At 31.8% G+C, this 12,710-nt stretch overlaps 1 protein-coding gene across 2 annotated transcripts in view; it reads left to right on the plus strand.

Annotated features, from left to right (window-relative positions):
- LOC115885092 (multidrug resistance-associated protein 4-like) overlaps positions 1 to 12,710 on the plus strand; it is a 166,132-nt gene that overhangs the window by 109,122 nt on the left and 44,300 nt on the right. The window lies entirely within an intron of this gene.

Here is a 12,710-nt window from a genome sequence, read left to right on the forward strand (position 1 = left end):
GCCTCTGAACGCTGAAGTTATCAGCAAATTTTTTGCAGCCAATTTCAAGAATAACTGGATAGCTAACCAAGATCCCAGCCGTTGGCCGCCGAGGCCGCCTGACTTAGTGCCCATGGATCTAATCCTATGGATATATTTGCGGAAGAATAAAGGTTCCTTATTCTTCCGTATAATCTAGAGATAATTAAAAATACTCGGCAGTTAAGTGAGGGGGGTATCTTTCACCCTCACTGAGTTAATTAATTCCGCGAGAAATGTTCAAAAACTGCCCTGTCTGTCCATAACAGAAGACTGTTTGATATGTCGAACACGCAAAATCTCATGTCTTGGTTTGCTATTTATTTTTATTGTTATTAGATATAGTTTAAATGTGTTGATGTTGGTTAAATATATTTTAAATTGTTATAAAAATTCCTGCACTTCATAACAAATATTATTTTCGTTTTAATTGATGCTACACACAGCTAGAATTTTTTTTGCATTACAGCCGGTGGCGTTCAAAGCCTACTCTATTTAAAGCGGGCGAATTTTATATACTCTATATCCTCGAACAGGAATTGAGCAAAAATTATCAAGTGTGTTATATTTTTTGAAAAGGAAATTTTAAATTATTTTCAATAAATTAAGAATATACAGGATGTCCCATATAAAAATCAAATTTTCTGTTGATAATTTTAAATTACCAATTTAAAAAATTATACTTAAAACCATTAAATTTACGTAAAAAGGTGTTTTGGAATGTTTTCATAAAAATACAAAATTTTCCATAGCAAAAAGTTACAGCGCTTTGTTAAAAATGCATATTTTTGAAAAACACCCCGTAACTCCGAAACGGTAACAGATATGCGGTTTTCACCATCATGTTTTTGGCAAAAATTGAGCTCCAGACACCGATATTAGTTTTTAACTATCTCCTATAGAAAAGGGTGTTTCTACTTAAAAGCGTCGAATTTGACCCACCCTGTACGGTGGAGACACCAATCGTTCTGTGGTCAACGCATAAACACTTATTTCTAATTCAATGGCGAAGACATATCGAAGACGGTGATCTGAAAGCGGCAGTGTTGCCATATTAAATGTAATATATACAGGTTGAGGTCTTAAATAAGTGCAAATATTTTCAGGGCTGGCATATTTCGACCTGAACACGCTCTATGAGAGTTTTTTTTGTAAAAAAAGATGTTGAAAATCTTGCATTTTCTTAAATTTCTGTATATTTTTTCGAAACTTTTTAGAAGTTCGTTCACCGCAAATTTTCCCACGGTATAATTTCTCTAATCTCTGATATTAGTATAGTTACGGCTTTTTATGGTGGTTTCAAAATTTTAAAAAAGATTAAATTTTCAAACTTAAATAACTCGGTTATTTTGGACTTATCTGAAAAATGGTAAAGAGAAATATATTTCTTTTATTGAGATTTACCAGTTTGAAAAATATTTTGCACTTAACTAAGACTCACCCTGTATAATAGATCTGCTAATTTAATATAATACAATTTTATAGATTTTTTAACAACATAACCAACACCAGCCTTGAAGTAAATGCAGTAAAACATTTAAAAATAAAAGTGTTTTTTTTTTTTATCTTTATTTTTTAATTTTTTGTTTCAAAACTGAATTTAATTATATTGAATTTATTCCAAATCAAGAAGAAATACTTTACTCCCTGTTGTATTAAATGTATCTGCATTATTATTATTATTATCACATGTTAATGTAACCTTTACAGTAATTTTAAAAAACAATAAGAAGTATAAATATGTTTTATTTTTTCCAGTTAATAATAAATAATTGATTTCGGGTTTTAATTAAAAATAATTAGCATCGATTTTAAGTCACTGTAAGAAACTGGTTCATAATATAAATCAATAAATACAATTTAATTATTTATTTTTATATTTTGTATGCGTATTAACTGCTTTTTAGCAATATAAAAATGATACACTGATCAAAATTAGCATAATGTTTCATTCATAAGAAATTATGAATAATGATTCAAATGTGGATAAATACATGGTAGACCAAAATTTTTTAATTAAAATTTTTTTTTTTTTTATTTTGAAAAAATAGAAACATCTATTGATTAATTCTAATAAATACTATTATTATTATTAAAAAAATCTTGGGCTTCCTTAATATTTGTAGACAACTAACTTGAAGAACAAAATGATGTCTTAATCCCTGTATAGACCTTAGATTACCTGTAATAGAATACCTATTCCTGTAAATATCTTAAATAGCATCTATTAAATAAATAAATTTATAATAAATAGTTATCTATTGTAAGATTTTAAATAGATGTCTAATTATAATCTATTTTTTGTGGTTTAGTTTCTGTGACCTGGTATACTATATGGTTTTTTTGTCCATTTTGTCCATTTACACCAACAAGAGCAGTAATATAAAAATACCTTTTATTTCTTTTATTTTCCTTTATATTAATATTTTCAACAATGTTGTAAAGACAACCAAAAAAGCATTTACTGTTATTTCCCTATAATCTGAAATATTGTAAGTTGTGACGGAACAGTGTGCAAAAAAAATTTCTTAAAATTGCCATCTTTGTGCATACGGAAGACTAGAAACAAATGCCACACAACAATACAGACACTGATGCGGTGAATAATTACGACATGGTTAAAGATCTTTGAACCTCTAAGGCTATACATCTTAGTTTCAACTACCACATTGATAAAACAGCCTACTTGAAATTATGCTATTCTCTTTTATTTTGCACTTATTTGTTTTCGTCGTTGTGCTGTTTGATGATATTTCCTGTTTGATAATAGTTCCTGCTTGCTTTCTTAATGGCACAGTTCCATCTCAATAACAGCGTGTCTTTAGCCTAAATTAAATATCTCCGATACACACTGTTTAATTCTGATGGTCTATATTTTGTTAGTCCTCGCTTGGTGATCTGTCCATTGCTATTTGAAGATATTAGTATATTAGCGCTGTAGATGGCACTAAACTTGGTTACCTGAATTATCTTTTATCTAATCCATTATATTCTTTTCCAGTCAAATATTTACCAGTTCATTGTACATGATCTTTGTTTTATTTATGTTCACTTATAAGGCGTATTTAAATATGTTAAGCCTATTTATTTACCTACTTGAAGCTCCTTAGTACTGTTAGCGATTCAGATAAGTCTTCATCAAATATTGAATCAAAAATGATTCAAGTCCCCAGTACCATCTATAAACTTTTGTTATTCCAACGTTATTTGATGAAGACGTTCTCCAAAAAAATATTCATAAAAAACATTAAAATACAGGGTGGTCCGAATTGTATTCCGGAAACTCGGCAGCATATTCTGGCCAGATAAAAAATAGTAAAAACTTTTTTTTTTTTGGAAAAAATCTTGAAATACAAGAGTGGAAGGATTTTTTCCATATCATTTCTGAAGTAACGCCACAGGCTTAGGGATGAAAATTGGTGCTTGGGAGTTTTTTGATATGCCAGCTTGATTTTGATAAATAATATCATTTCTGTTGGCGCCACCTGCTTAACTGTTTTGAGCGGCTGGCTTTCGTCGGTACTCGTATAAAACTACAACTGAAAAAATGTAACCAAGTTAATTTATTTAAAAAAAAAAAAACATCTCTTTGTAAAAATCGCTAAGAGCAACCGTTCTCAAGATATTTAGAATGGAAATAGTCAATTGCTACGCCATTATTGACGAAAATTAACACGTTGAGAGTAGATAGTTATTTCACTGAAATAATAAATTTGGGAAATTTTTATTTTTAAATTAATCATATTTTTCTGCAAAAAATGATACAACAGTTTTTGTTGAACTTTTGGTACAAAACATTTAAAATTTTATGACCTCAGTCTAATAACTATTTAGTCAACATGTTTAATTTATGTCAGTGATGACAGGTATTGATTATTTTGATTCCAAATATCTCGAAAACCATTACTCGTAGCAATTTTTACTAAGAGACCTTTTGTAAGTAAAAAACGTCATAAATGTATAGTTTTTACTCAGTAGTTTTATACAGGCACGGACAAAAGTTATTACTCTTCAAACCAGTTAAAAATATGTAGGTGGCGCCCTCACCAGTAGGAGTCATATTGACATCAAAATTAAATTTCTCATGTCAAAAAAGCTCTCAAACACCAATTTTCATCCAAGTATTGACGTTATTTCAAAATTATTTTGAAAAATCGAAATTAAACTGAAACTCTACACCCTGTATCTCCAAAACTAAGCATTTTTGACTGGCACCAGAGAAACCGCCGAGGCAATACTGCTCGTTATATGCCCATACCGCTCTAGTTAGACATATTAGGATTGATGTTCTAAACATAGAAATCAGTACCAAGGAGACCATCAAATATCTTGATGTTGTTTTCGACAGAGCGACGAGAATGACCAAACATATCGAATATATTACTAGGAAGGCGGAGAAGACCGTCACATCACTGTGTTGGTTAATGCGAACAAAGGAGGGTCTTCATCGGGCAAACGCAGACTAGTTGCAAATGTTGCTGCTTCCATGTTGCTCTACACTGTACCGGTGTAATGTGGAGCTATACGCTATCGCAAATTGAGAAGATATTGAGGAGAATAGCCATCAGGGTGTGCTGTGCCTTCCGTACTGTGTTTACTGAGACTGTTCTGGTTATTGCAGGAACAGCTCCAATCGAACTTCGGGTGGAGGAAAGGACCGTGGGAATAGGAACAGATATATGCGCAAAAACTGAGGCCAGACAAAAAACAGTTGGCAAAATAGGTGGGAGGCCATGCGTGAAGTGGCTCAGTGGACTAAACGCCTCATACTGTGGATCGACGACAGAAAGCATGGTGAGGTTAACTACCACCTCGCTCATCTACTCACTGGACATGGTTGTTTTCAGGCCTACTTCAACAGATTTCAGCTGGATGATAGGTACACCAGAATGCGTCTACTGCGGGGTTTTAATGATGCAGAGCATACCTTTTTCCAATGCTTCCGATGGCAGGAACTACGGAAGTGCCACTACTACTTGAAGTGTAAATAGGAGAAAATATTACCCCTGATAATCTCCCCAGACTCATGCTGTCAAACGAAGACCACTGGAAACTTATCTCCGATATGGTTAAAAAAGTCATCTCTCTCAAAAAAAAGAGAAGAAAATTGAAGAGCAAGCAACGCAGCTAAGACAATAGCCAGAGCGAGAGAAGTAATACCTACAGAACGAAACTAGAAGCGGTTTTTTAGTGGGTAAAAATCCCACACTACCTGGCGTCAGACAACATAATTGAAGATTTTTCCTTCAAAAAAAAAAAAAAAATGTAGAATGAGTGTGTGGGGTTAATCTCCCCCACCTTACAGATCAATAATTGTGTTCCCTTTCTTGAGTTATATTATAACTCATCATACAGTCCCAGGGCTTTGACAAAGCCAGTACCTGACTTCTTATTAAAGAGTAGTTCTCCATCTCCAAAGTCTATGTTCAAAGTTTATGGCACGAATGGTTTTCGTCTCTGGCGCGCACTCAGTGATGATGTGTTCTTGCTGTTTCCCATTTTCCCCACAGAATCTGCATTCCGCCGTTCTTTCTAAACTTCATTCTACTGAGGTATTCATTGGCAGTGTCCTGTTAAAACTCCCGTGACAACTGAAGATTGTTTGTACCAAATAAGGTCGTAAGTCCTCAAAAACTTCTTCTTTGAAAACCGTTGCAAGATTGTTGCTCATTCTAAGTTACGGATGGAGTCTTCCTGCCCTTCAGTTCCGATTAGTTGGTTTCTACTTGGGAAGCAGAACTGTTCTGGTCGAGTTAGTGGAGTGTTCGCTCCTTTTCTAGCTAGATCAATTGCTTTATTATAACCTTCTCTCCTTTGGTGAGCTAGCACCCAGAGTAGGAGGACTTTGTTTTGTTTTCTTTTGTTCAATCGAATTGATTGATACTGAGTAGATCGCTTTTAATGCTACCTGACTATAGAATAAGATAGCTATTTCTTGTTTCTGATAGTTCTTATCTAAGTTAAGTTGTACGCATCTTCGATAGCGTAGATTTCGCCTGAGTGAGGGTAGGGTAGGGTAGATGCCAGGGTAGGTGCCCATTGGTTCCGAGTATTTAGTTCTCGGCCCAAATACCTGATCCCTGTGTATACCAAGTTATGGTGATCTTTTAACTGCTGAACAAACGTTCCTTCCTGTGGTTCGCTCTTCCAATTCTTTTTATTTCTCATTGAGGTGTTTCTCAAAGTTGTACATTCTTGGTATGTCATCCACTAGGAGTTGAGGAGTGGAATTTCCTTTTGAGGGTGTTCCAAGCCCCTGATCTGGCAATTCTGTTACTGATTCCGTTAGTAACCATTCTAATCATTGTCGCATTATCATATCTACCGATGACAATGTGACAATCGTGTCTTCGGTAGTATAGTGGTCAGTATCCCCTCCTGTCACATATACACATACACACCGTGTTTAAATTTATATAGTAACTTGAAGACTAAACTGAAAAATAGCATATCAAAAGAGGCACTTTATATATTTAATTTTAAACTTTAATTGACCATATGAATTAACTAATTTGGATTTATTTTCTAACCATAACAGTAAATTATTTATGAATATATTTAAAATCAAAATATTTATAAATACAAAAATAATTGTAATTTATCTCATCACGGAAAATAAAAAACACCCTATACATTTATGGAGCATTTCTTCAGTTTTTTTAAATTCTCACTTTCAGTGCGAAATCCGACACGAACACCAGCTATTGACATTTTCTTATTTTTGAATTATTGAAAGGGCCTCGAACCTGCCGGGTACTAGTTGCCATTGCTTGGGTGGTACTTTGACGGCCGCGTGATTTATTCGATCGTAAAGTTTACGAGGGTGTGGTGAAAAATGGAGAAAATTATCGCAGACGGCCCGAGGACTGATCGCTAAATGACATGCGACGTCTCGAAGGAAAATACAGTAATAAATTTAAATTTCAAAAAAAGATAATTGTTAATATGGACGTGTTTATTATGGTAATTATAATGACATAAAATGATTAATGTATTTTTGTTATTTATTAATGTTTTATGACTTTAACGCAGTAGCTTTACAAGGATTTTATTATATGTTTGGAATGGGGAATAAGGATAAACATTTATACAGTATGTCCCCGATGGTCTTTATAAGAGGAAAAACCTTTTTTTTTTTTTTATATTTTTAAAATTCATTCTTTTTCATTTTCAATATGTTTTGTTAATGAATTTGTTTTAAATTTATAAATTATTTTTTGTTTAAATTTTAGTATTATAAAAATGCATTTTTTACCTTTTCTATTTCAATTAAACAAAACAGAGAAATCAGTAAAGAACCCGACAGTACATCCTTTTTAAACACCAAATTTGTTATATGAAAAACTTTAAATAATGGAAATAAAAAAAAAAAAAAAAAAAAAAAAAAAACCTTATTTTAAAAAATATTATTAGTTTTAAAATTAAGTTTATTGTTGACAGAAGTTAATATCCTCGTTAATAGCTCTATCTCTCATGTACTGGTGTACTCTATCTAACCACATAGTTGTAGATCTTTTCCTTCTCTCTTTTCCTTATGCTTTGGGGACGATATTCCATTGCCCTTTTTGGCCTTCTTTCCCCTCCCATTCTTCTTACGTGCCCATTCCATAGTAGAAGTCTCTTTTCTTATCCGCCTTGTTCTTTGCCTTCATCTCGTCATTTCTAATGTGCTCCATCCTTGATATTCGGCATGTATCTTCTGAGAAAGTCCATCTCCACTGACTCGACCATCCTTTTTTCTTTTGATGTAAATTTCCAGCATTCGGCACTGTTAGAATTGACTCTACGATTGCTCTGTAAATCCTTATCTTTGTTTTGATGGATGTTTTATTTGACCAGAGGAGAAGGTTTAAAAGACCGATTACTTTCTTGCTATGTTGAACTCTGCTTTGTATGTCTTTCTTGGAAATATGTATGTCTTTCTATACTGTTCTCCGGATATAGTACTTCCTAAATATTTATATTCGATGCACCTTTTAATTTCATATATGTGTAGTTCAGGATCTTCAGTTTGTTTTTCTCCTACTTTCAGGTATTGGTTTTTCTAAAGTTGATATTGAGTCCACCCATTGTATTCTTCCTCAAGTTTCCTAAACATATAGTCGGCATCCTCCTCACAACCTGCAATGATAATTTGGTAGTCTGCAAAAAGCAAGGTCGATAGACAATGGTTGTCAATCGAAATTGTCAATCTTTTTTTTCGAAAATTGTCAATCTCTATTCCCATAGCTGTACGCTTCCTTCTCCAGTTTTTCAATGCCTCCTGGAGATATATTTTAAATAAGGTAGGGAAGGATTCCGATAGGAACTTCACCTGTCTGATCATACTTTTTGGATTTTTTACATATTTGTCTCAATCAAGATTTCAAATAGTTTCTTCATAGGCACCATGTCATAGGCTTTCTCTAAATCTATAAATATCAGATGCGTCTCCAAATTTCGCGCTCCCATTTTTTCAATTATTATTTGTTGTATAACACATAAATATGTTGTCTGTACAAGAACGCCCAGCGCGGAAAACACCTTTGTTCTTCTATTTCCTTCAAAAGCTTTCCTTCTACTCTCTCTTTTAAATCCTGCCATACAACCTTCCCATTGAGCTTGTCAAACAAATGCCTCTGTAGTTGCTACATCTTTTTTTGCCTCCTTTCTTAAAGATAGAGCTGATGTACGCCAAATTCCAGTCTTCAGGAATGTTGTCGTTTTTCATCAGGCAGCTTTTCCATTTTTTGAGTTCTTCAATGCCTTCTTTATCTCGTTTACAGGTATTTCATTTACATCTATATTTTTTGCGTTTTTCAAATTTGGCACTTCTAGTTTGAATTTGAGAAGTTAATTATAATCATTATAAAAATGGGAAAACCATTACTAATATTTTTAAATTAAATCATTACGATCTATTATGACGTGTGTGTATTTAGACATGATTTATGTTAATGGCTTAAGCTAAGTGCTGGAGGATTTTAAGCCATTTTAAGGTACTCTTCAATATATTCGACTTCTTCGTTCGTCTTTCGGGCATTCGTCTACTTTCGAACTAGATAACGGACTCGGCGATTTAGTTGAGGCAGAGTCACTAGGCATGCGTAACACGACAAATAATCAAAACCGGTTTCGAAAAACTAACATTTTATTTGCTAGTGGTATTAAGTATTGTTTTTTATTCTGCTGCTTGACTGCCTCCTAACAGTTTAAAAAGAAACGCTTCTGCTAAAATTTATCATAAAAATATATAAAAATCTGATTTAAGCCTTATATAAAAAGACTTAAGTCTTTTCTAAAAGGACTTAAATCTTTTTCTATTTCGGAATAAAGATTTAAATCACAAATCGTTTCGAAAAAGACTTAAATTTTAAGTCTTAAGTCAGCTTTCAAAATCAAATGACTTAAGTCTTTAAAATTATTTAGCTCAAAAAAAAAGTTTTCTGTGAGGTTGCAGCTCTGGTCTTAAATAAGTGCAAATATTTTTATGGCTGGTAGATTTCGATAAAAGGAACATATTTTCTCTTTACTTTTTTTCAAATAAGTCCAAAATAACCGAGTTATTTAAGTTTGAAAATTAAAAAAATGATTTGTTTTTAAAAAAATTTGAGAGTCATCGGATTTTTTCTGTATTTGCATCAGGGTTGTTAAGTAGTTTATGAAGCAAAAAACTACGCCAAAAACTACGCGTAGTTTTTTGTATTAACTACGTTTTAAAATTTTAAAAACTACCTTCAAAAACTACACAAAAACTACTTTAAAAAATACCTACAAAAATATAGTAAAACATAAACAATTTAGACTTTAAACAAAAATCAAGCCAAATTCTTATCATGGAAGTATGAAGTTATATTATATTTGTGTAAGTTAAACATCAGAAAAAAAGACAATTTTTTTTTCAACAAAAGTGTATTTTCTACGAAATACAAAGTAACATTGAACAAAAAATAAACTATAAATTCTTATGGAGAAATTCTCCATAGACATTCTCCAGGAGAATATATGATTTTTTACATCTAAAGGCACAACTTCATAATTCCCCTCTTCCCAGAAGGTATGGAGCAAGGTATGGAGACATCGACGTCTTCCAAGCATTTTTAACTACTAAGTATCAAAAATATCACATAATAAGGAACAAATTCACAAAATATAGATTTTTATTTCTTTAAATTGATCAACAAACAAAGTTTTTAGGTTATGTTTTCACAGTTATTTAACACATTAACTACATTAGTTACATAAACTACACATTTAGTACTCGACATTTAAAAAACTATGTGTAGTTTAACAACTCTGATTTGCATCCCTTTTACTGCCATAACCCCATAACCATGGTCCATGGTCATATCAGAGATTAACAAATTATACCGTGGGAAAATTTGCGGCAGTTCTAAAATATACAGGAAAATTTAAAAGGAAATGCACGATTTTCAACATTTTTTTGCGAAAAGAAAAACCTCATAGACGTGTACCAGAGGTTAAAATATACTACCCCTGAACCTGAAAATATTTGTACTTATTTAAGTCTCACCCTGTATATTATTAGTATTATTTCGTCAAAGAAAGTAAATTTCTGTTGAACGGATAAAGAGCCATTTATTACTTTTGTGATTCTCTAAAGAACATTACATGTATCTGGTTTTTAAACTTCAGATAACAAAAATTTCCCAGTGTTTGTATCAGTGGCAATGCATCTAATTTAAAACTAATTTAAAACCATTCTAAAAACTAAAAATAGACATTGTAAATTTTATTTTCTGTCATTTATTTGATGTCGTCAGTGAAAATATTTTTGACTTCTTTGACAGACTTTATGTTCTATAGAAAACACGCCACTGCTACTGAGACATTACACTGGTTAATTAAGATTATAGTTTCGATAATTATTCAGTGCATGTTTACTGCTCCCTCAGTTTTACGATTGCAGTTAGTTTTTATGTATGCCCCTATATATTTTATGCTTTAAAAAATTTTATGGAGGTATGTGCAGTATGTGCTGGTCCCACAAAAACTTAATGGCCGACTTAATAGTAAATATTTTAATTGAATTGCATTAAAAGGCATTTCAAAATGTTTTTGTCGCATATTTAGAATTATACTTTTTTAAACTGTTCGAGTTAATGGATTTCTGATTAATCAACACATTCATTACATTATAGACTGGGTGTGACATTATGAAATTTCTTTTGACCATTTTTTTCTTTTTTCAAGTAAAATTTCAAGTATTTTCGTTGTTCTTCTTAGATTTACTATACGAAAGAAATTTGTTTATTTCATAAATATCAATAATTGTCCATGGACAACGCCTTTATTAGACCATATTATAGTATATTGTTTTATTAGGAGTACAAATGATATTTTTTGTGATGAGGTTGTACGTTTGTCATTACAGGCGAGCACACAGAAAGTCTTTTTTACTCCAAATAGAACATGCTATTTAAATTAGTTTTCAAATGTCACAAATAATTTTTTAAACAATTTCAAACTTTGCATATAATATAAAAAGATTTAAAAGTAATACCTTTGGTAATACCTTGTACGTAATTATATAAGGTCCGGCAATAGTGCATCGGGCATCTGTAGCTACTATAATAACAAACTTAGGAATTCTGTATAAGTGTAAACCTAAAGTATGTATGAGGATGTATTTCAGGAAAATATTTTAACATTTATAGGGTGGCTCAAAAAAGTGTTAGTGGATCGGAATTATTTTTTTTTAATGGAATGCCCTGTATATTATTGCATTTTTGGCTTCCTTTCGGATCACTTAACATAATCCTCAGATATGAGTAAATATATTTCGATAGTTTCAGAAATATTAATAAATAAATAAAAAATATATTTTTTCAGCTTTTCTTAAAAATATATTAAAATCACAAGAGCTGACCCGAAATCAAAATTATATTAGATATTTACTTTAGATGGTCTGTACTGTAAATATGGTAATCGCAAATCATACAGGATGTTCAAAAATCTACGCCAAACTTAAATATAAAAGAAGCCAAAAGTGCAATAACATGCAGGATGTTCCATTTAAAAAAATATATCCCGATCCACTTATACTTTTTGGTACGCCCTGTAGAAGTTAAAATATTTTCCTGAAATACATCCGAGTGCATACTTTAGGTTTCCACTTAAACAAAATTCCCAAGTTTTTTATTCTAGGAGCTACAGATGCCTGACGCACTACTGCCGGACCCTGTATATCGAGAAACTATGATTACGCTCCTTGAATTTCATACTTTATGTCAGTTTAATAATATATTTACGTATATTTATGCTTAGGCGTAAAGGTACTTTACTTTTATCTATACCTAGGCAGAGGACTAGGCGCTAAAATGATGTTTTTTTATTGTCAATCACGTCGCAAAGAATAATACTTTTGTGACGTTTGATAAAAAAATATTCGCTTATTATTCTTTTATAATCTAATGTGATTTATACTTATCAGCATCCAAACCTTTTCTATTAGGAAAAAAATATATATTTATACATTATACATACAATACTTTCATAGTTTTTGATATAATATACTTTCATAGTTTTTGATATATCAATTTCTGACTACATTTGTTTACATATTTAAGGATTTTCTTTGGCATTACTTTAGCATGCAAAAAAAATCAATTTGTTATGATCTTTTGGCGGTCATTGTATGTATAGATTCTACTTCTGTTGGTGCAGTTTTGGCAAATATACACGCACTACAA

Source organism: Sitophilus oryzae, unplaced genomic scaffold (genome assembly GCF_002938485.1).
Source record: "Sitophilus oryzae breed Bouriz unplaced genomic scaffold, Soryzae_2.0 scaffold_371_pilon_pilon, whole genome shotgun sequence".
Lineage (NCBI taxonomy): Eukaryota > Metazoa > Arthropoda > Insecta > Coleoptera > Curculionidae > Sitophilus > Sitophilus oryzae.